The following is a 22,221-nucleotide window of genomic DNA, read 5'->3' on the forward strand; positions in this document are numbered from 1 at the left end:
CTTATTCCTATGACATACCCAAATCAAACCTAATTTTCTGTTTTGTCTTGATCGTTTCAAGACAGTTTATTCGCCAGGTCCCGACGCAGCTCAGATATTGTGCCGACGCCATGTGCCGTCCCCTTCTGAAATTGTTCACCTTATCCTTATAAGCCTCCCACTTTCCCATTATTTGGAAGGAATCGTTTATAGAAAAGGTAGCAAATTGGATGCCAGCAATTATTCTAAGTTGTCGGCCATCCCTAAACTCTTCGAAAACATAATTACTCCTCACTTGCAGCACCTTTGTGGATCAATTATTTCTCCATGTCAACATGGTTTTATTAAGCGAAGATCAACAACAACAAATCTTTTGGAGCTCTCTTCCTATATTATAGAGGGCTTCCACAATAATTTTCAGACAGATGTAATCTATACTGATTGCAGTAAAGCATTTTACACTGTTAACCATTCTCTCCTTGTAAGAAAACTCGATTTAATGGCTTTTCCAAGTGATCTACTTAAGCGGATCTCAAGTTATTTGAATGGCAGGACGCAAAAGGTTCTGTATAAGAACAATTTATCCAATGTTCTAAGGGAAGCCATTTGGGACCCTTATTGTTTACATTATTTATAAATGACCTGCCCAAAGTCTTGACTAACTCCAGAGTGCTTATGTACGCGGATGACGTTAAGCTTTGCGTGCAATACAATGAACTTGTCTGCATGTCGGATTTACAAACAGATCACCAAGATCTAACTTGGTGCCGTGTAAACTTATTAAACTTAAATGGCTCGAAATGTAAGTTAATGACATTCACTCGTGTCGGTTCTTAGCTTGCTACTTACATGCTGAACTGCTGCTCTTTGGAAAGAATTACTTTTTACTTTTTGCTTACGCGGTTTAAATTGGGATGCAAACCAAAGACCTCTTAATAAACTTATTGTCCTTAGCCAATCATAGAACCATGCTAAGAATAACCTTCATTTATAACCTTACCCATGGTGATGTGGAAAATGCAGACTTTTTGAGTCAGCTCAAGTACTAGATCTAAAATGCCATTAGTATTGCGCAACAGTAGAACCTCCTTTGAACTGCATGAACCGTTTACAGTCTTATGTTGAAATTAAAATGATCTGCACACACTAATCAACTACGTAGTGGTCACCATAGTGCATCAACGTCCTATCAAAAAAAAAAATATATAAAATTAAATAATTGCATCATGATCAGAATTATCGATAAAAACACTGATCAGGGGTCATGTTGTTCTGCTGAATGCAATACCGCTAATGAAATTAATGAAAACAACTATAACTTGGATGTTTTCCAACATATTTTTATGCTGAGAAAAATCTAAAATCGGAAGACTTTATCATATACTTGACATAGAAATGATTGGTAACTTAAAACTAAAGGTTAGATTAGGTAAGGTTAGATTGAACCGGCCGACCCTCCTGAGGGGGCAAGTATAGGCCAGTATGGCTCCAATTTATCCGGATGTTGTTATCATCCGGTGTTGAAGTCCCTTAGTATCGCGGTAGTTTTTGGTGAGGCAAGGAGTTCATATTCATCGCATTTCCTGCAGTTGCTGTTATTGATGATGGCCAGCTTGACTGCATGACGCGTAAAAATTCCCACTAATAGTCTGGAGTCTTTTCGGGATAGATGCAGTACGTAGTGGCTGAGTTTGTCATTGAGCTCTGTACACATAGTTTTAGATATTTAGCAGGTTGCGGAGTTTCCTATAAACCTGCTTTTTGCTAGTACGTCCGCCCACATTTCCAACTCCCTTTGGAGCGTTCTTAGAGAGACTGGGATATTCTCTGTTCTATCGTAAGCCAGTCCGACTCCTTTCTTTTCAAGTTCGTCTGCGGTTTCGTTTCTATCTATGCCCTGGTGGCTGGAAACACAATAGATCCGCACTGACGTTGTCGTACTTAGAATATCTAGTGCGTTCCTGCTTGTCGGTACATTTTTGGAACTGACCGCTGACGATTGCGTGGTCTAATCGCCGCCTGAAAACTTCCGCCTGGAATATGCTGCATTGGCTTGGGAGCTTATATGACAGCCTCGTCTCGGGGTCTGTACATTATATGCCTGCTCCGAATCCTCCTTCCGTCTTGTAGCCATCAGTGCATATGTTGAGGTATCGAGCATGGTCCTGAATAGTTTTTCAGTCTTCAGGTCCCGTGAATGTTGATGTTTTAACATCAGGGCAAGTTCTAGGTATCATGTAGTCAGATATACTGCTCACCAATTGAGCTGTGCCCGTATCACTGTAGGGGCACATTTGCTAGAGCTACTAGGCATTGTGCAGCCTTTCCCGCAGTCAGTTGCGCGTGGATATTCGGGGGATCAATTCCAATTATATTCTCTAGGGCTTTTGTGGCGGTTAACTTCATCGCCCCAGATATGCAGAGCAGTGCTTGCCGCTGGGTTCTCTCCGTAAGCTTTTTCTATGTCCTAAGCTTTCTATGTGGCTTGCCACCACACTAAGACTCCGTTTAGCAGTGTCGGACCCACCACCGATATGTAGACCCAGTGCATCAGACCGGGTGAGAGACCCAATATCGCAATATCGGCCTTTTTCTATGCCAGCTTGCTGTTCAGTACAGTGCCAAGGTATTTGACTTGTGTTTTTGGTGTCAGCCTGGTTGTATTGATTTTGTCAAAAGGATGAGGTCCATCTTATCCGCATTGATACTGAGTCCTACCTTGTCCGTCCACTCACATATCTCCCTGAGTGTTGATTCCATGATCGAGCTAAGGGAATATGAACATACTCCAGTAAAAATTATGCTTATGGCATCAGCATAGGCTGTTATCTTCGGGGCCTTCCTGTCGAACCTTCTGATTAGGTTGTCGACCACTCCACCTTGCGGGTGCCTCTGTGCGCTCCTTTCACCATGGAAGCGGTGCCCCAATATGATTGTATCCGTCTGCAACTTAGTAGATTTCTAATCCAATAGTTGATGGCGGGTTGCGTGTAGGTCGCTCCTAGGCGCTCCATTATTGCGTCTGTGCTTACAATGTTGAATGCCCCGGATATGTCTACAAAGACTTCGAGCGCATATTCCTTGTTGTGGAAGGTTCTCTCAATGGTGGCTATTAACAAATGTAGCGCCGTCTCCACTGATTTCCCTTTGGTGTATGTATGCTGGTTGGACAGTAATCTGCCCACATCGTTTCTTATGTATAGGTCCAGCAGAATTTTTTTTGTATGTCTTGAGTAGAAAGGAGGAGAGGGTTATCGGCCTGTAGTCCTTGGGACTGACGTGGCTGCACTTTCATGCTTTGGGCACTAAAAAAAAAATCCTCGAGGTCCTCCATTGGGTTGTTATATAGTCCGTACCAATATTAGCTGTGTAGATTGCGTTTAGCAATGGAGTCATAATATCTATGGTCGTCTACAGCATGGCTGGAAATATTCCATCTAGTCTTGGCGCTTTTATCCCCGCAAAGGAGTATATAGCCCAGTGGATTCTTCTAGAGAATATGAAATCATTTGGGAGATGCTCTTCCCTAGTAGCTAGTACCTGGTGCTTGTTAGCATTGGTGACCTCTGTGCAACCTGGGAGTGCGCGTGCATTAGTGCTTTTAGAGCGTCTTCGCTGCCCTCAGTCCACAGTCTATCGTCGCGTTTGAGCTGACTCTGTATGGTGGGTTGCTTTGAAAGCAGCTTTTCTATATCTTCATTGAATTTTACTGTGCCCGGACAAGTCCCGAGTGTCCGAGAGATTATTTGCTTGAACTTTCCCTAGTCAGTGTTCCGGGTGTTTCTAAAGACTATCTAGCAACATCACAGTAAGGTCGTCCGAGCTGTAATGAGACATAAGCTTAGCTTGAAGACCCTTCCGTACGAGTACGGCGGTTCTGTTCCTGCTTACCGATGGTGAGTAGAACGCGTTATAGCTTGAGGACTTTAGTCCGGCGATGGCATTGCCAGAGGCAATCCACGGCTCTTGGGCTAGAGATAAGTACATCGGCGGACCCTTGCTCCATGGCAATGAGGAGTTCCGCCGACGCGACCTTGCTCTTATAGATATTGAGCTGCTGAACCCTTAGAGACATGGGTATCGCTCATGAGCTCAACTCCACTCGACGGGTTGACTACTATCGTCAGGTCACCGTCTTCTGCCTCTTCTGACTCATCCAGCGTCAGTTCCTGGGCGGCTTCGGCAATGGTTTCCAGACCTAAGTCTTTCTCCACCTCTCTCCACAGCATTCAGGCTGTGATCATCCTTATCCCCGGGGTGGCGCTTTTTGAGCCGCAGGTATACGCTACCCCTGCCCCACGCCATCTTCCCGTATATGGGATACAGGATTTCCTCTGCCTCCATGTTAATCTGGAGGACTGCGCATTTCTATTGCCCATCTTTGGGTAACGGTATATATATATAAGCGGTATATACTAGCATTTAATAAAAAAATGGAAATAAGTTGTTTTTATTATTAGATATTTTTAACCCTGTGTAAAGCCCGTTTCACGAGGCGCACATTTGAGATCGGAAATGTCCCCGACACAAAGTTGCGCCTTTGTTTTATTATTTTTCATCTAGTTTCTTTGAGTATACAATAACAAATAGGCCATAAGTTGTTTTGTAAAGCTAAGATTAGGCTTAGTCGGCGATGAAGCGTTACCCATGGCGTTACCATTCGCGAAGCTTGCAGAAGCCGAGACGTGCCTCGCTCCCCCTCCCCTGGACTTGTGTGCGAAACACGTGTATTGGAATATCAGCCGGAGATGCCCTTAGGATTGATCAAACGCGCGGATCCGGTGCCAATCGCCACCTAGCCTCCACGCCCAGCCGAAGTCGATTGCCTCTTTCGTTCCCCACCAGACGTACGGTCTCCTTGTCATCGCTGAGTCAGACACCAACACGTCGCCCGCCTCGCTGAATCCGGCGCACACAGCCAATCATTCGCGTCTCACAAAGCGCGACCGCCGTGGACGTCTGGCGCCCAAGCCTACCATACCTGCTATACCCCCTTGTCCATAGCGCTGCCACGGTTGCCTGGTCAGGATCGTGGCGAACACACACGGTGGCCGGGCCTTGGGAGCTTTGTACGTCCCATAGCCTACAGCTTTCGCGAGGCTGGTCGGCAAAACAGATCTGCAAGCCGAACGTGTGTCAGCGGAAGTAGCTTTTGAGAGGTTGGCGGCAAAGCAGACTGCGATAAGCAGAGCGGATTTTTCGCTTGCTGTTCGCTTCCCGGCTCACCGTTCGCTGTCACTTAACCGGCCCCAGCCGCTGATACAAGGTTAAAAATTCGGAGCTCAAATCTCTCATAGGTGTTCATAACTCATTTATTCGAATTCCTACTGTCACTTCCATCTTTCTTTACAAAGATTCTTGTATAGGTTCCTTAGTCGCTACTTAGATCTACCCCGAGCAGAGAAAAACGTTACATCTGATATATGAAAATCTGACGCCTATATCTTTAAGTTGCCATAGAAACTATCGTTAAATAAAGAGAAAAATGCAAAACTCTACATATAAAACTGTAGCTGTAAAACTGAATATAAAATATGTCTATTCGAATTTAATGAAAGTATGCCATACTTCGTTTTATGTATGTAAAGTTTATATTGTATTAATTTTTATACCATTGCAGGGTTTTAAAATTTCAGTCACAAGTTTTCAACGCAGTGGTGAAGTCATCTCCGACCATATATAGTATATATAGAATATATATATATATATATATATACAGCATCAACAGCGGAGTCGATCTAGCCACGTCTGGCTGTCCGTCAGTCTGTCCGCCCGTCTGTCCGTCCGTCTGTCATTTCATTTGTACGATCCTACGCATGTCCCTCAATTTTGAAGCTATCTCAGTAAAACTTTACAGTTACTCTTCTATATACTCTCACTCGTAAATATGTCGGGACGGGCCGGATCGGATGACTATATCATATAGCTGCCATAGGAACGATCGAGAAATTAATATAATTAAAAATTAAATCTATTTTAGTTTTCAACCGATTTTCATCAAGTTTAAAAAATGATCATTTTTTTATTATTCTATAATTTTTGTTTTAATTTTATTAAAATCGAAAGAATATTTCATATATCTGTCATATGAACGGTCATAAGATATAAAAGAAAATGTAAAAAAAATACACTTTCAATTGATGGCAGTGCAAATTTTAAATTTAAATTTAAATTTTCGGAAATAAGATTCTTTTATTTATTAAACTTAGTATAAAAAATTGACCTTATACATAGCATTTTATATAAATTTGTATGAATTATTTTTTTTAGGGTGGCTGGTGGTGGAAGTCCTGTGGCAGGGGATTAAATGGTCTTTACTTGCATGATCCACAAGATCTAACAGCTCGTCAAGGGATAGTGTGGTTTCGTTGGAGGGGTTGGGACTATACCCTGAAAAAGTCCACTATGATGATTCGTCCTAAAATATCCCAACTACAGTCATTGTCTGGAAACTCAATGTAGACAATCGGCGAAGCTATAAACATTTCCTTTGTTATATTTGAATAGTACAGGCACAGTAATTAAGGAGTGTTGTGGTTGTAAGATCAAAGTATTCTTTACGTGTACAATTTGATTTAACCTAAAAAACCATGTTCCATGTTAGAGAACAGCCGCACGTGCTTTAAGGCTATAAAAATGTATACCAGTCAAATTAAATCGGTCACTGAATTGGCGATCAGAACCTGGAAAAGCATGAAATAAGTTTACTTTGATATTTCGACCCAAACACTTTTTTGGAGTGACTTTGGTAATTATAGTAGCTTGTAAAATACTTAAATACGGTAATACATTAAGATCAAATGTTTAATAGAAATAAAAAATACATGTGTTTCTTGTTTTTCCTGTTTTAATTTTTCGGAGCGGACTAGAACATTTTTAGTCTAACTGATGTTATCGACAAGCAAATGAAAGCGAAAATCGAAAGAACATCTCTCTTCACGTGAAAATTAGGTTTGTAAGTTAACACACCCTGTTCCCACAAATAGAAACTGTCGATATCCGGTGGCCAACACCCGCAGTAAAGAAAGTACCGACTCCGCACTCCGGGCGCAATCACCCGGAGTCCGGCCAGAACACTCGGTCATCTATACTGGCTGGATATCAAATGCTGTTCCTGCACTTTGGCGGCAGTCCTACAATCAAGCAAAGACCTCGAGCTGCAGCTGGATTAGACCTTATAGTTATTCTCAAAACTGTACTCCACAGCCTTTGCTCTCTTTATATAAAATATTAAATACATCTTTATACTAACCTTTACCTTAGCAGGCTTCGGGGACATAAATGATTATTCGATAAATAAATGATTATTAAAATATCTAAACCAAATCTAATTAATTGACGCCCATCGTAACCGACTTACACAGTTTTCGGTAAGGTAAGGTTCATATTTATGAAAGTAAATTTACTTAATAATAATAATTGTAATAATTGCAAAAAAAAAATAAAAAAATTATATAATTTAATAAATCGACCTCCAACCGCGGCCGGGAAAAACTTTTAGAAGCAGGAATGAGAGTATGCCAGGAAAAATAAAAATTCTGTAAAAAGAGCGTTGATTACTTAGAGTCTCAATCAACTGAGTCAGCAACACATGAAGGGGTGAGTCACGTCGAAGAAATTTATTCGATTCCAAGATAAAGCATGGTAAGACCGTAACGTAGTAACGCCAATATTAACGTATGGGGCTCTAGGCCCGGCACTCGCCAGAGCCAACAATATTACAAAGCTAACAAGAATACAACAGAGACTGAGTAACCGAACAAGATAAGGTATCACTCTACACCGATTGCTACAAAATGACTTGAGGGGTGGGGGCAGGGATTTTCGATAAGAACTGGGGGATTGAATCGACTTTAGTCTTTCAGAGCCAGCGACAGTCTTCCAAACTGAGGTTCTTGCTATATTGGAGGCAGCAACACTCTCAATACAAGCAAGGCCTAAGGAATACCAATGTGAGGATCTACTCTGTTTGTCAGGCGACTATCAAAGCTCTAGAGAGCAGTTAGTAGCAGAATGCAGGGATGACCTAAATGATCTTGCTCGAGATAACGACATCAGAATAACCTGTATGCTAGGACACAATGACATGAGAAAGCGGACGAGCTAGCCAGAGAATAGCGAAACTGTTCTGGGCGATAGAATAGCGTGCAATGAAGATGGTACTACCCCATAACACAAACTTCAGTAGGTGAAAAGCACCAACGGAGCAGGAGACGCCAAAGCACTTACCCAGCTTTAAGAATAACCAGAATGCGTCACTCCGGTGCCTCCCAGCTAAAATCGCTGGGACGTTGATGCACTACTATTTGGGTTAGGTGTTAGTATGCGCGATGGAAAATATAGGACAGAATACGAGGAAATTGACTACCGACGTGCTGCCAGGTTGTTTGCTAGGATATTTACTAAGTGAGTTAGTGTTAAAGATTTTAGTTTGGGAAGACTATCTACGTTGGAGATTATTTTGTACAAATCATTATAATTTGCACAAAAGGTTCTAATAAGTTCTTGCAATTCAAAGGAGGTTCTACAGTGGCACATCACTAACGGTATAAAGGATGTAGCACTTATACATGGTACGTGGAAATTGAGCTGATTCAACAAGTCAGCACTTTCCACATCACCATGGATAAGATTATAAATAAGGGTTATTCTTAGCATCGTTCTACTATTGTCCAAGGACGGTAAGTTGATTAAAAGGAGCCTATTAGAATAGGAAGGTAACGATTGGTTTTCATCTCAATTAAAACCGCGTAGAACGAAAAGAAAAAAGTTCTTTGGAACCGATTCTATGCGTTTTCTATGGACGCCGTACTTCGAAGCATGGAAATGCAAAATTGCTGCCATCCATGTTTTTCTCAATGATTCGGGATGGTACTGAGGAAGGCAAAGTCAAGAAGAGAGGATCAAAACGGAGCCCAGCATTATTTGGAGGCTCAAGATGACTCTCACTACCTACCTACCTACAGCTCACTATCTAGCCTCGGTCCGTTGCCCGAGTCCTGATTTCAGAGAACTATTTATATGGCAGTGCAACGGCCGAGGCCAAGGGTAAAAACCTTTTCTCATAATCCAAAAGATAGTCCAGTTAAATTTTAGGAAATTATTAGAGAGCTTACAATGTAGCTTTGCTGTATAGATAAGGCGACAGAAGAAGACATAGACAGTAGCTAAAGAAGAGAACGCTTAAGAGCGCAGCAGGTGCAGCGGTACACGTATGCGCGCATAATTAGGCGCTTGCGGTCTGCTCCAAACATACTCCACTCGTTGAAAGAGGTACTGTTTTAACTGCCCGTAGCAGTACGGACCATGGCTATTCTGATTTCTTCAATGCGCTCAAGTTGCAACACTGTTTCCGACCTTCCTTATCGAGAGTTGAGAATGGCGGAAATCTCATAAGACAGAGTTCGCAATTCATCAAGGAAGACGGAGCGTCCGAAGACCCTGTAAAAATGATATTTTGCCGCCTTGAACTTATCCTCTATATGGCAAGCAACGCTTGTGATTCTGCATGCAAAATATTCTATGAAAATGAACGATGATTGCCTTTGTGACTGCATGATCCTTAGGTAACAATATCGGATGCCTCTTATAGTCCAAGTTTGAGTTCTGCAGCCTTCCAGAAACGCGAAGTAATCCATCGAAACCGAGCATTGGACTCAGTAAAATCAGACCGCTTGCCTGTGCACACGGCTTGCCCTGGCTCTTTGGCCAATTGAACCTGTTGGATGCTACTCAGAAGCAGTACAGTTCCCAGGTGTATCTTCTCAACCAAAAAAAGGTCTTTTAGAGGAATGCTTTGCTTTGGAATTGGCAATGAAACGATGAATGTATGCAAATACGCGCTGCAACATATCGAAAGTGTTGATGAACTTACAGCTCGAAACGTCAATGCAAACGGCTCCAACTAGAGTTGCGGAATGACGCTCTGGAAGATCCTAAACTGGCTGCAGCAGAGAGGGCCGATTCGATGAGCTTTGAAGAAGATAAAAAGGTCACTTAGCACAAAGGGAACGATCCAGTAATTCTCTTAGGGTACATCCTCTGCCGGACTTAAAATTGTCGGAACGTGATGGCAAGTCATGTCTTTCTTCATCTTCTGTATTTTCGCGATTCTGTTTGACACAAATATGTTGAACTCTCTCTGGGAGGCTGGCTAATCCATGCCACCACAATAGACGAGTTAAACCAGCAGTTCGCTACGATAAGCTCACTCAATAATAGTGCTGCCGAGGGTTCCAATCTTAAAATTGTCAAGGCTTTCAAGGGAGCTACTCTCGACTTGGCACAGAGCAAATGGACCCTTAATTCTCCATTAACCTCCGATCGCAAATATAAACACGCTCCATACGCTGATAGGCTAGCATCGCAGAATCCATGCAATTCAACGGAAGCCTGTGGTTGCATTGCAAATAGTGAAAATTTTATGTTCTTGATGATTACCAACTGAGAGGTCAGCTCCCCCCATGACGAAAGAATGGGCTCTGGCACTACGTCATCCCATTAGCACAACATAAGGATTCTAGAAAGGTTTTAGATTTTGTAATTATTGGTATAATTTGTCCAAGTGGATCATAGAATTTGCAATTGTTGACAATGCAATTCGCTTGGTGGGAGGATGAGTTGTCGGTATTTGAAAGAAATTAAATAGGAACTGATCAGACGCCGAATCCCAGGCCAAACCCAAGGCCTTGGCGTTTTCCGATCAATAGTGGAATTTTAGTAACTGTTCCTTGTCGCTGTATGACTCCCTTCAAGGGCTCCTGCATCATTTGAACACCATTTGCAGATTGAAAAGTGCCCTCGCGACAGTAGCTCCTTTACCTGGCAACTAATTTCTCTCACCTCTTTAACTGAACTACCACCAGAAATTAAATTATCCACATAGAAATATCTACGAACAATTTTGGCTCCAACCGGGAATGATTCCTCCTCATCATAAGAGAGCTGATGCATGGCTTCTATAGCCAAGAAGGCAGCTGGCTTAGTTCCATAAGTCACTGTGTTTAACTTAAAAACACTAAGCTCGTCCGTAGAGTTCTCTCGCCAAACGCTGCACTGCAAAAAGTCATCAGGATGCAATGGCAACTTTAAGAAATCGAAAGCGAAGCAGGATGTTGAAGATTTTTCTTTGAATCTTTGGCCCTGAAAGAAGTATAGTCATTCAGAGACCTACCAGAAGTCGATTTAGCTCGATTTATCAAACACGACACGCAGCTTGGTGCTCGTGCTTTCTTGTTAATGTTAGCAATGGTGAGGAAGAAAGAATTGTGGTACCGATGGAGCCCTTGTTACACGAGAAATGTGACCTAGCTCCATATATTCCGCGTCAAAACGCCTAGTACTGAGTCCTTAAAGCTAGGTTCCTATCCAATTTAGCTTCCAAGGTCTTGAAGCGACGACGAGCCAGGCAATAGGAATCACCTTAAGATTTGAATCCAGATGTGGACAAGAGACTGCCCATTTTCAAGCCTAACGCAACTTTCCTTAAAAAGCTGCTCGTATCGCAAGTCTTCAGGCAGCAATACTGGTTCTGACGAACTGAAGTCCTCGATTTCACAAAATCGCTTAACTACGGCAGCAAGTGTGTCATCATTAAAATGATTACTAGGATCCTTAGCAGCTAAGACAGATTTATGAGTTATGAAATGATCCAACCAAGTTTGGTGTTCTGAAGTGTTGGCAACGCGCTATCCAAATGAATTTGTCCCGTTGCAATTATTTCGAAAAAGAGGTCAGCACCAACTAAAAGATCTATTCGTTCTGATCGGTTCAATTAAAAATCAGTGAACGATATATCTTGCTGATAATTAGTGATACGATGAGGAACGACAGTTTGCATCTCAGGATTACGCTAAAATGTTTCCTGCCTTATCAGAATTCATGGAAGATTCACCAAATTCAAATTTAACTGGTTCGCTAGGCGAGAAGTTATAAAATTTGACTGAGACGCCGAGTCATATATTGCTCGGCAAGGCATAAATTCTCCAATCCTATTTCTCACATAGATAATAGCAGTTGGAAGAAACACGTAATCAACAGGCATAATATTTGAGGGTTTGATGAATGCGATCAGGTTGTGATAATGAATGTGAAAATGATACTAATGCTAATGAAATTAATGTTGATGGCTGAAAGTTTAAAAGTTGCCCGGATGATAGTGATGAGATTAAGATGGATGGTATGGATGGGTTTTGATTAATATGCAACAATGCGTGGTGTTTTATACGACAACATCTGCAGTGCGTTGACTCGCATTGTTGCAAACTATGCCCCTGGCGCAAACAATTGATGCACAGGTGCAACTTCTATGCTTCTCTAAATCGAAGATTCGGAATCCAATTTAAAAATCGAGAGCATTTTGACAATTAATGATCCCTCGCACCACAAAATAGACAAAGCGGAAGATCTGAGTTCGTAGCAAAACCAATAAATGTATTTGAGCTATATTTATGCAAGTTTTTTCCCACCAGCTGGCCTGGTGTTCGCGTTACCAAGGCTAGACCCAAATGTTCTATCATCCTACACCTCCTTTCCAAAAACGACTATATAGACTCTGTAGCGCTTGCTCGGTATAAGATACTTTTTATTAGCGCCATCTGTTGGTCGATCATATGTTGAAAGGGGGCTTTGCCAGTGTAGCAAGCGTAGGCCGGCTAGGGCACGAAAGATCGGGTGAGAGAGCAACAGAGGCATTTGTCAACGGTCTCCCCGTTTCCCCCACTTTCACATTGGGTTACCGCCACTTTTCCGGCGTCATCTTCCAGCATTCCATTTTTGGCTGCTGAGGCGTAGTGACTATTATATTTTGGCGACTGGCGACAGAATTTCGAAAAAGTATTCGCGAGTGTTCAAAGTGCTGAGAATACAATTTTGCTTATTGGCCACTGAGCCACGAATAGAAAGGTGAGCGTACAGATAGGGAAAAGCATAGGCAGCTTGAACTTATTTAAGAATTTTAAAGGCTGCAGTTTGTACCGCTCGAAGGCCGAGGAGAGGAGAGGGGCAGGCGAGGAAACGACGCCGTCGCAGCTTCTTGGATCTTTTAAGCGCCTGGATCTAAATTTTTGGAGAAGGACTTCCCCGTCGCCCCGCTCAGCAAAGCTGGGGAAAGTATTCTTTTTTTGTTTAATTTTACGTGGTTAAAGAATAATTAGTCGCCGAATGCTGTAGGACGACCTTTGTACCCCTTTGCGAACAGCTCTAGAGAGCACAACTAAGCAAGAGAAGTCGTTAGCAGTCGTACGAGCTTTTATGCCAGAGTCAGCGTAGGCGTAGATTTCAGCAAAGCATTGCAATCAGCTTAATGTAATTCGTTCGGGCGTTTTGAACTCGCCGCCGCGATGCGATCCCGGCCAAAGTATGTTTAATTTGAGCCCATGCCCCGTCGCGACGAAAAATTGTAAAAAAAGGGACATTTTTCGAGCCCCATTTCAATGTTCCAGTGTCAGTGAAGAAAAGATATGGAATATTAGTGTAAGACAAAATATAAATTTTAAGTTAGGGTAATTCGCAGAAAAAATACAAGAAAGAAAAGATAATGAAGAATGAACTCATGTATATGTGAAGAGCAGTGTGCGGCAAAGAGGAATATTATTTCGATGCATTCCTGTAAAAATTAGTGGAAAAATCTAATTAAATAGCGCGGGCCGAATGGGTCGTTTTCTGATAGTTTTCCCCTATCTTCGTAGTCTCTTTTAGGGCGTCCCCTTGGTTGTGAATTTCTTTTTTTTTTGGCATGTGTCATTTCCTCCCAACTTTCAGCTAGCTTCCGAGGAAAGCGCTTTCATCAGTGGAGTTAAGAAAATGGTGAGTGTATCAGTAATAATTTAAATAATTTCAAGTACACAAAAAAAAAAATAAATTGAAAAGAAAGAGAATGTCCCAAATCAGGAGCCGTTAATGTAAAAGAAAAGAACGAAAATTTAACCGAACCAACGGCGGAAAACGAAGAGGGAAGGGGAAAAGAAAAGAAAGCTGATACATAAGGCGATTGCGGTTAAGGCTAGTTATGCTGAGAGCTTCTAAGCTTTTTCTTATCTAATTGTTGTTTTTATCATTGCAACATGTATATTGAATTGCAGTCAGCGTAAATAATATTTTCCTTCAACTTGCCCAAAATTGTTTTGCCATTATTCTTTATTAATGCCCGAAATCGAGTCGAAGGGCGTATATTTATTTAACATTTGTATTCTAAGTTTTAATGTTTAACTGTCTATCTACGTTTTCTATTTTATGTAATGAATTTATATTTTTCTAGTTTTAAATAAAATTATTATAATGTTTTAAAATGTCGAGTATTGGCCGCAGCTGGCATGCGTTGTGATGTAGGGTAGCACTTGTCAAAGGGGTCGCTCAAGCTATATAGCTTTGAGGATGGGAGCGACCATAGGAAGGGTGGGCAAACTAGAGCCTCCAGATCACCAGGAGTGCTAAAAAAGGGCAAGTAAGCCGAAGAGAGTTCAATTTTTCCTCAACTTTTATTTATGTGTTGTCTGTTTCTCTGTCCCGGTTTAAGCTTGTTGTAGCACGCATTCATTTCTGTTTAAAATTATGCAAAGGCAACCCGAGATCCGAGAAAGACCATCACTCCCGTAGCCGACGAGCCAAACCCGGAAATATCTTGCGTGCGCTCCGATCTCGAGCTAACAACTTGCCTGTAACATTAATTTTGGGTGTAGCGACTCGTTACATTTATAAATTCGTTACATTTATATATTATACTAGCTGACCCGGCAGACTTCGTACTGCCTCATCCTGAAATACTGGCTATTTATAAGGTTTAAATTTGATATTCACAGACACACACTGTTAAAATACAGTCTGTTAATTAATTTAAAGCTTTCTCATAAACTATATTTTTTGTTTTGTTTTGTGGTGCGTAAATAAACAAAGAAGACGGTTTTCCGACGCGCGAACACGCGACGTATAATTGTCCATGCGCGAAACAGGGAAACTCCAAGTTGATTCCACAAACTTCTAACGACTGTCCTTGCGATTTATTTATGGTCATCGCAAAGGCCAGACGCACTGGAAATTGTAACCGTTTAAAATCGAATGGTAAGTCCGTTGGAATCATCGGTATCCGCGGGATCAAGACATCCTCTCCTTTGTATTTTCCTTTTATGATTGTCGCCTCAATGACGTTATTCATCAGTCTTTTCACAGCCAGTCTTGTTCCATTGCATAGTCGAGGTTGATTAATGTTACGCAGCATGATGACAACTGATCCCATTACATTTAGATTAGTCAATTTTAACACATTCATAATAATAATAATAATATGACACATATTCATCCTTTTTTTTCAATTATTGAGTTTATTACATTTATTTAGTTAGTGCTTCTCTGTAAACAATATTTGATGTTGTTTTATTTTGTGGCAACAAAATAAATTGATTTTCAGGGGCTCCGACTCGTGATAGACCAACATACAGTTGATGATTAGTAAAACATTTATTTCGCAGATCGATCCCTACTAATTCGAAGGTTTGGCCTTGGGACTTGTTAATTGTTAATGCGAAAGATGTTTTTACCGGAAATTGAAGCCGTTTAAATGGGATTGGCAGATCAGTTGGGATCATCGGTATCCTCGGTATATGAGCTAGTTGACCACTTGCTGGGCCAGTGATAATAATTGCTACAATTAAATTGTCCTTTAACTCCTTAATAAGCAGCCTCCTCCCATTACACATGCTTGGAGGGTTTAAATTTCTTAAAAGCATGATTGGGATTCCGATTTTTAACGTCAATTCATGGGGTGGCAGTCCAGAAGGGTTCAACGAATTTAAAAATTCCTGTGGATAATGGACTGCATCTTCAATATTCGTTACAGTGTCGATCGATTTGTATGTTTTTGTTTGGCCGGGGACTTTTAAAACAATCAGATTATTTATTTCATTGACAGTATCATTCTTAGGTGATACTATAGCCCGAGAACACAGCCAATCGACGTCTCTTTCGTGCAAATTCTCGATATCAGGGTATACAGAATCTATTAAATTTTCCAAATTATGGAGTATTTGGCCTAGAGACTCATCCAGAAGAATGTCACAATGACCGCTTAAATTTGGAGTTGGAAAAATTCCTTCCCCAAGTTTTAGCAGTTGCTGTGGGAAATCGCTATCAGTGATTCCATGAAGATGAGCTCTCATATTTGTCCTTAATCCCAATGTCCCACATAATCAATGATGCCTCTTGTAGTAATTTACCAATAGGTCCATTTTTGCGTATTGAACATGTAGATTGTTGTTCAAGATTGACGAATAGTGGAAGTTTAAAAGTAGAATGAGCAGTTTTGCCATCCTTCAAACGAGTTGCAGCATTCATCACAGCATCCCGCAAATGGATATATTCCTCGGACCGAAATTTCGTCTGATTCAATCTAAGAGGCAGACCTGATGCATCCGGCCAATAACGACATTCGATTCGAGCTGTAATCAATAGTTGGATTATATCTGATCTTCAGCAAGCTGTAAACGCGCTTCAGCTACCCTTGCCCTGTCGCGTTATTTTGAGAGTGAATCAAATCGATCTTAATCGTTTTCTCTCAAGCCTATCTGCTCGTCTTTCTGCTGATTCTTCCTTGTGCATCTGCATTACTCTCAGCCGCTCAGTCTCTCGGATGGAGGCCCGTTCTTCGTCAGTTATATTCGTAATCTTACGTCTTTTTGCTTCTGTATTACGATGATATCTGCTCGCGTGCCTCTGTTAATAACGGGGAGAGTCTGTTGAAAATCTCCAGCAAATACAAAAGTAATCCCGCCCATGACTGCAGAGGAGTTCCTTAGATCCTGTAAGGTTCTGTTCACGGCCTCTATATGTGCTCTATGGCTCATCGTGCATTCGTCCCACATAATCAATGAGGCGTCTTGTAGTAATTTACCAATAGGTCCATTTTTGCGGATGGAACATGTAGATTGTTGTTCAAGATTGACGGATAGTGGAAGTTTAAAAGTAGAATGAGCAGTTTTGCCATCCTTCAAAAGAGTTGCAGCATTCATCACAGCATCCCGCAAATGGATATATTCCTCGGACCGAAGTTTCGTCTGATTCAATCTAAGAGGCGTGACAGTATATGCAGACCTGATGCATCCGGCCAATAACGAAATTCGATTCGAGCTGTAATCAATAGTTGGATTATATCTGATCTTCTGCAAGCTGTAAACGCGCTTCAGCTACCCTTGCCCTGTCGCGTTCATTATTTTGAGAGTGAATCAAATTGCTGCAGAACGCGACTGTCTAACTCTTAATCGTTTTCTCTCAAGCCTATCTGCTCGTCTTTCTGCTGATTCTTCTTTGTGCATCTGCATTGCTCTCAGCCGCTCAGTCTCTCGGATGGAGGCCCGTTCTTCGTCAGTTATATTCGTAATCTTACGTCTTTTTGCTTCTGTATTACGATTACGACGACCCGAACTCTACTTCTTGGGTGGCAGGACTTCGTTTCTTACTGAACCTGAACAAAAAAATAAAATTTTTATCTCCAATTCCTTATTTCAATATGTTTTGAATGTTTGACAGGAAATGCTTTGGCTGCCTGTAGAGGGCGGTAGATGACTCTCCATTTTATTTAGAAAACGTTTGTATGGGAAATAGAAAAATACTGTTTTGAGGATTTTCCCGGCAATTAATCGAATTTTTCTCACCTTTTAAACCTTCCCTAGACCTCCACGAATAATTCAAGACCAAGATAAGATGAATCCGTTCAGCCATTCTCGAGTTTTAGCGAGACTAACGAACAGCATTTCATTTTTATATATATAAATATGTTTATCTTTTTATAATTTTAATAAAATTGGCGCCCAACGTTAAGGCCACATACATATATGATTATCATTTATGATTATCATTTCATAATTTTAATAAAATTGACCAACGCGAAGGCCACATATATGTTCAATGTGACTCACACAGACACACATAAATAATTGTTAAACTTTTCGTCCAGCCAAGGGGTGGGCTAAGACTAGGTTGTGTTTACAGGTAGTCACCAAGCCACGGTTGCTCCAGCTGGTAGGAAGGCATGTCAATTTCCACTCACAGTTGCTCGGAAGCATAGGAACACGGAAGAAGATGACTCAGGTTTGAAGCATCTAGCCGGCCGCAGACGACAACAGAGGAATAGGGAGTAGACAAGTAGACGACGGGAGACAGACGTACTAGTGTATACTCTACACCGTGTAGCCCGAGTCGGTGCATATCACACGCATAGGACTAGCAGGTGCAGAAGCGAGCACTTGACCACGGATGATAGGCATAGGCAAAGGGACACAACAAATTTCATAGGGGCTTATTAATTTTGTTGTTATTTGCATAGGACTTACTAAGCGTTTATCTTTCAGAAGAAAAACTCAGGCCACGGATGATAGCAGAAAGCATAGACCCAACATTGACGGAAGAGTAGGAGCGTGGGCCGATCGGATAGCAGACAGCGAAGATTTCGTCTGACCACGGCAACACGCTCTGCAGTGTTGTTGTTATTGCCAAATAGCGATAAACAACGCTCGTCAATTTTATTCTCGATTCTCTTTTGTGCTGACCGAAACCTTTTGTTTGTATATAAGTGCATTTTAATTGCAAGCATTGCTATGCTTGCTGGCCAGACTTTTTGTATTGATTTGTGATTGTCGATTTTTGATAATTGGTTTGATTTTTCGTTGCGAAACAAAATTTTGATTGCTTGTGCTTACATTTTTCTATGTTTCAGGTGTTATTATTGTATCCTTAAATATTATTATTATTACGATTTCTATAAATTACATTTAACGAAGGGATTGGAAGTGAGGCTTGGATCTTTATAGATTCCATAGCGATCTTGAGGTTCGAAACTTGGATAATTTCTTCATTATTTATGTTCAATTTTTTTTTTTAATTTTAGATTAATTTCTAGCTTGTTTTTAATTATTATATAGGTATATAGGATCTTAGGAATTTCTATTAGCCGTATTTTGAATCCGATTTGTTTTGACTGGTAGTCGTCCTGAATTTATTACTCTGTTTTGGTTTTATTTAAAAGTTAGCCATGGATCCAAAGGAAAGGCTTTGTCACCAGATCAAGTAAGCCGTGGGAGTTGTGGGCATATATTCCACAAGGAATGCGCAGACGCGTTGGTCAAGAAGCAGGGCAGTTGTCCTAGTTGCGAGGCCAAGGGAAATTCCGCCAAGGCGAAGACCCCAGATCCGAAAAAGCAAGCGATGAGCAGCATTGATGCTGAAGCGATCAGCGACATTGTAGCGCAACAACTAAAGGCAGTGCAGCATAACAGATGGGCCAAATAATTCAGGCAAATTTCGCGGCGCAGATGCAGGAGACGCCAAGGTCAAACGAATCTGTCCATAACTTCGGAACTCAATCAGTAGCAGGGGATATTGAAATCCCAGACAGGCCCACGTCAGCTTTTTTTAGCTCCGATTTAGGTAGTCGTCCGGATAAGGTTGTACAAATTATTAGCAATTGGAAGCTGCGATTCAACGGGTCTCCAGACGGATTGAGCGTAGATAAAAATTTTGTATCGAGTGGAGGCGCAAACTCGACAAGCCCTCAACTCGCGTTTTGATTTAATTTGCGGAAATGCCAGCGTACTGTTCGAGGGACAAGCGCGAGAGTTTTATTGGCGGTTTCATAAAGAATCCGATCGTTCCAGGTGGGATTTGCTTACCGAAGCTTTACGAAAGCAGTTCCGAGATACGCTTACGGATGTGGATCTGAGAGAGACAATTCGTGACAGAAAGCAGAGAGAGAGGGAAAGTTTCGACTCTTTTTACGATACTGTGGTACAGATCACGGACTGCCTAACAGTTCCCATGCCAGAGAAAGATCTGGTAGAAACTCTTCGCCGGAACTTGCAGCCGGAAATAAGGCACGAGCTGTTGAACGTGAGCATATACTCAGTCCAAAAGCTTCGAGATATCTCCCGGCATAGGGAAGGCTTCCTCGAAGATGTGAAGCGTACGTATGGGTATCAGAAACCTGTTCCTTTTCGGAAGCAAGTATCTGAACTTGTGCAGGAGTATCTGTCGGATGATGCAGCTGAATTCTCGGATGCTGAGCAGGTAGCAGAGGTAGATGCTCTAGCATTGGTATGCTGGAATTGTAGAAAGGAAGGGCACCGGTATCACGATTGTGAGGAAAGACGGAAAATATTCTGTTACGGTAGATTGATTTATATATTATTCCTTCTCTGAGTCAGGACCTGTATTTGGGTATTGACTTTTGGACCAATTTATATATTTATTGATTTATATATTATTCCTTCTCTGAGTCAGGACCTGTATTTGGGTATTGACTTTTGGACCAATTTCGAACTTTTGCCCCCCGAAATGAGTATAAATGAATTAAGTAGTGATGCCCATATTTTGTCTGACATCCAGCAGTCTAAATTGCAGTCAGTCATTAGGCAGTTTCCATCTTTTGCAGTCAGCGTAAATAATATTTTCCTTCAACTTGTTGTAGCACGCATTCATTTCTGTTTAAAATTATGCAAAGGCAACCCGAGATCCGAGCAAGACCATCACTGCCGTAGCCGACGAGCCGAAGCCGGAAAAATATCTTGCGTGCGCTCCGATCTCGAGCTAATAACTTGCCTGTAACATTCATTTTGGGTGTAGCGACTCATTACATTTATAAATAATATGTTTATCTTTTTATAATTTTAATAAAATTGGCGCCCAACGTTAAGGCCACATACATATATGATTATCATTTATGATTATCAGTTCATAATTTTAATATAATAATAAAAATAATAGCCCGAGTCGGTGCATATCACACGTATAGGACTAGCAGGTGCATTTGCTTTCAGAAGCGGGCACTTGACCACGGATGATAGGCATAGGCAAAGGGACACAACAAATTTCATAGGGGCTTATTAATTTTGTTGTTATTTGCATAGGACTTACTGAGCGTTTATCTTTCAGAAGAGAAACTCAGGCCACGGATGATAGCAGAAGGCATAGACCCAACATTGACGGAAGAGTAGAAGCGTAGGCCGATCGGATAGCAGACAGCGAAGCTTTCGTCTGACCACGGCAACACGCTCTGCAGGGTTGTTGTTATTGCCAAATAGCGATAAACAACGCTCGTCATAATTTTTTTCTCGATTCTCTTTTGTGCTGACCGAAACCTTTTGTTTGTATATAAGTGCATTTTAATTGCAAGCATTGCTATGCTTGCTGGCCAGACTTTTTGTATTGATTTGTGTTTGTCGATTTTGATAATTGGTTTGGTTTTCGTTGCAAAGCAAAATTTTGATTGCTTGTGTTTATATTTTTCTATATTTCAGGTGTTATTATTGTATCCTTAAATATTATTAATATTACGCCTTCTATTAATTACATTTAATAAAGGGATTTGAAGAGAGGCTTCGATCTATATAGATTCCATAGCGATCTTGAGGTTCGAAACTTGGGTAAATTCTTCATTATTTATGTTCAATTTTTTTTTGTATTAATTTTAGATTAATTTCTAGCTTGTTTTTAATTATTATATAGGGATAGAGGATCTTAGGAATTTCTATTAGGCATATTTTTTGCGGAAAGGCTTTGTCACCAGATCAAGTAAGCCGTGGGAGTTGTGGGCATATATTCCACAAGGAATGCGCAGACGCATTGGTCAAGAAGCAGGGCAGTTGTCCTGGTTGCGAGGCAAAGGAAATTCCGCCAGCTCCGAAAAAGCAAGCGATGAGCAGCATTGATGCTGAAGCGATCAGCGACATTGTAGCGCAACAACTAAAGGCAGTGCAGCATAATTTGCTAACCAAGCTTACGGAACAGATGGGCCAAATAATTCAGGTAAATTTCGCGGCGCAGATGCAGGAGTCGCCGAGGTCAAACGAATCTGTCCATAACTTCGGAACTCAATCAGTAGCAGGGGATATTGAAATCCCAGACAGGCCCACGTCAGCTTTTTCTAGCTCCGATTTAGGTAATCGTCCGGATAAGGTTGGACAAATTATTAGCAGTTGGAAGCAGCGATTCAAGGGGTCTCCAGACGGATTGAGCATAGATAAATTTTTGTATCGAGTGAAGGCGCTAACTCGACAAACCCTCAACTCGCGTTTTGATTTAATTTGCGGAAATGCCAGCGTACTGTTCGAGGGACAAGCGAGAGTTTTATTGGCGGTTTCATAAAGAATCCGATAGTTCCAGGTGGGATTTGCTTACCGAAGCTTTACGAAAGCAGTTCCGAGATACGCGTACGGATGTGGATCTGAGAGAGACAATTCGTGACAGAAAGCAGAGAGAGAG

At 41.4% G+C, this 22,221-nt stretch overlaps 1 pseudogene; it reads right to left on the bottom strand.

The window, feature by feature from the left end:
• Nucleotides 1–4,019: 4,019 nt before the first annotated feature.
• Nucleotides 4,020–7,064, bottom strand: LOC147644954 (uncharacterized; annotated as a pseudogene).
• Nucleotides 7,065–22,221: the final 15,157 nt, after the last annotated feature.

Source organism: Drosophila serrata, unplaced genomic scaffold, assembly GCF_035046125.1.
Source record: "Drosophila serrata isolate PLE 108 unplaced genomic scaffold, ASM3504612v1 contig_51, whole genome shotgun sequence".
Lineage (NCBI taxonomy): Eukaryota > Metazoa > Arthropoda > Insecta > Diptera > Drosophilidae > Drosophila > Drosophila serrata.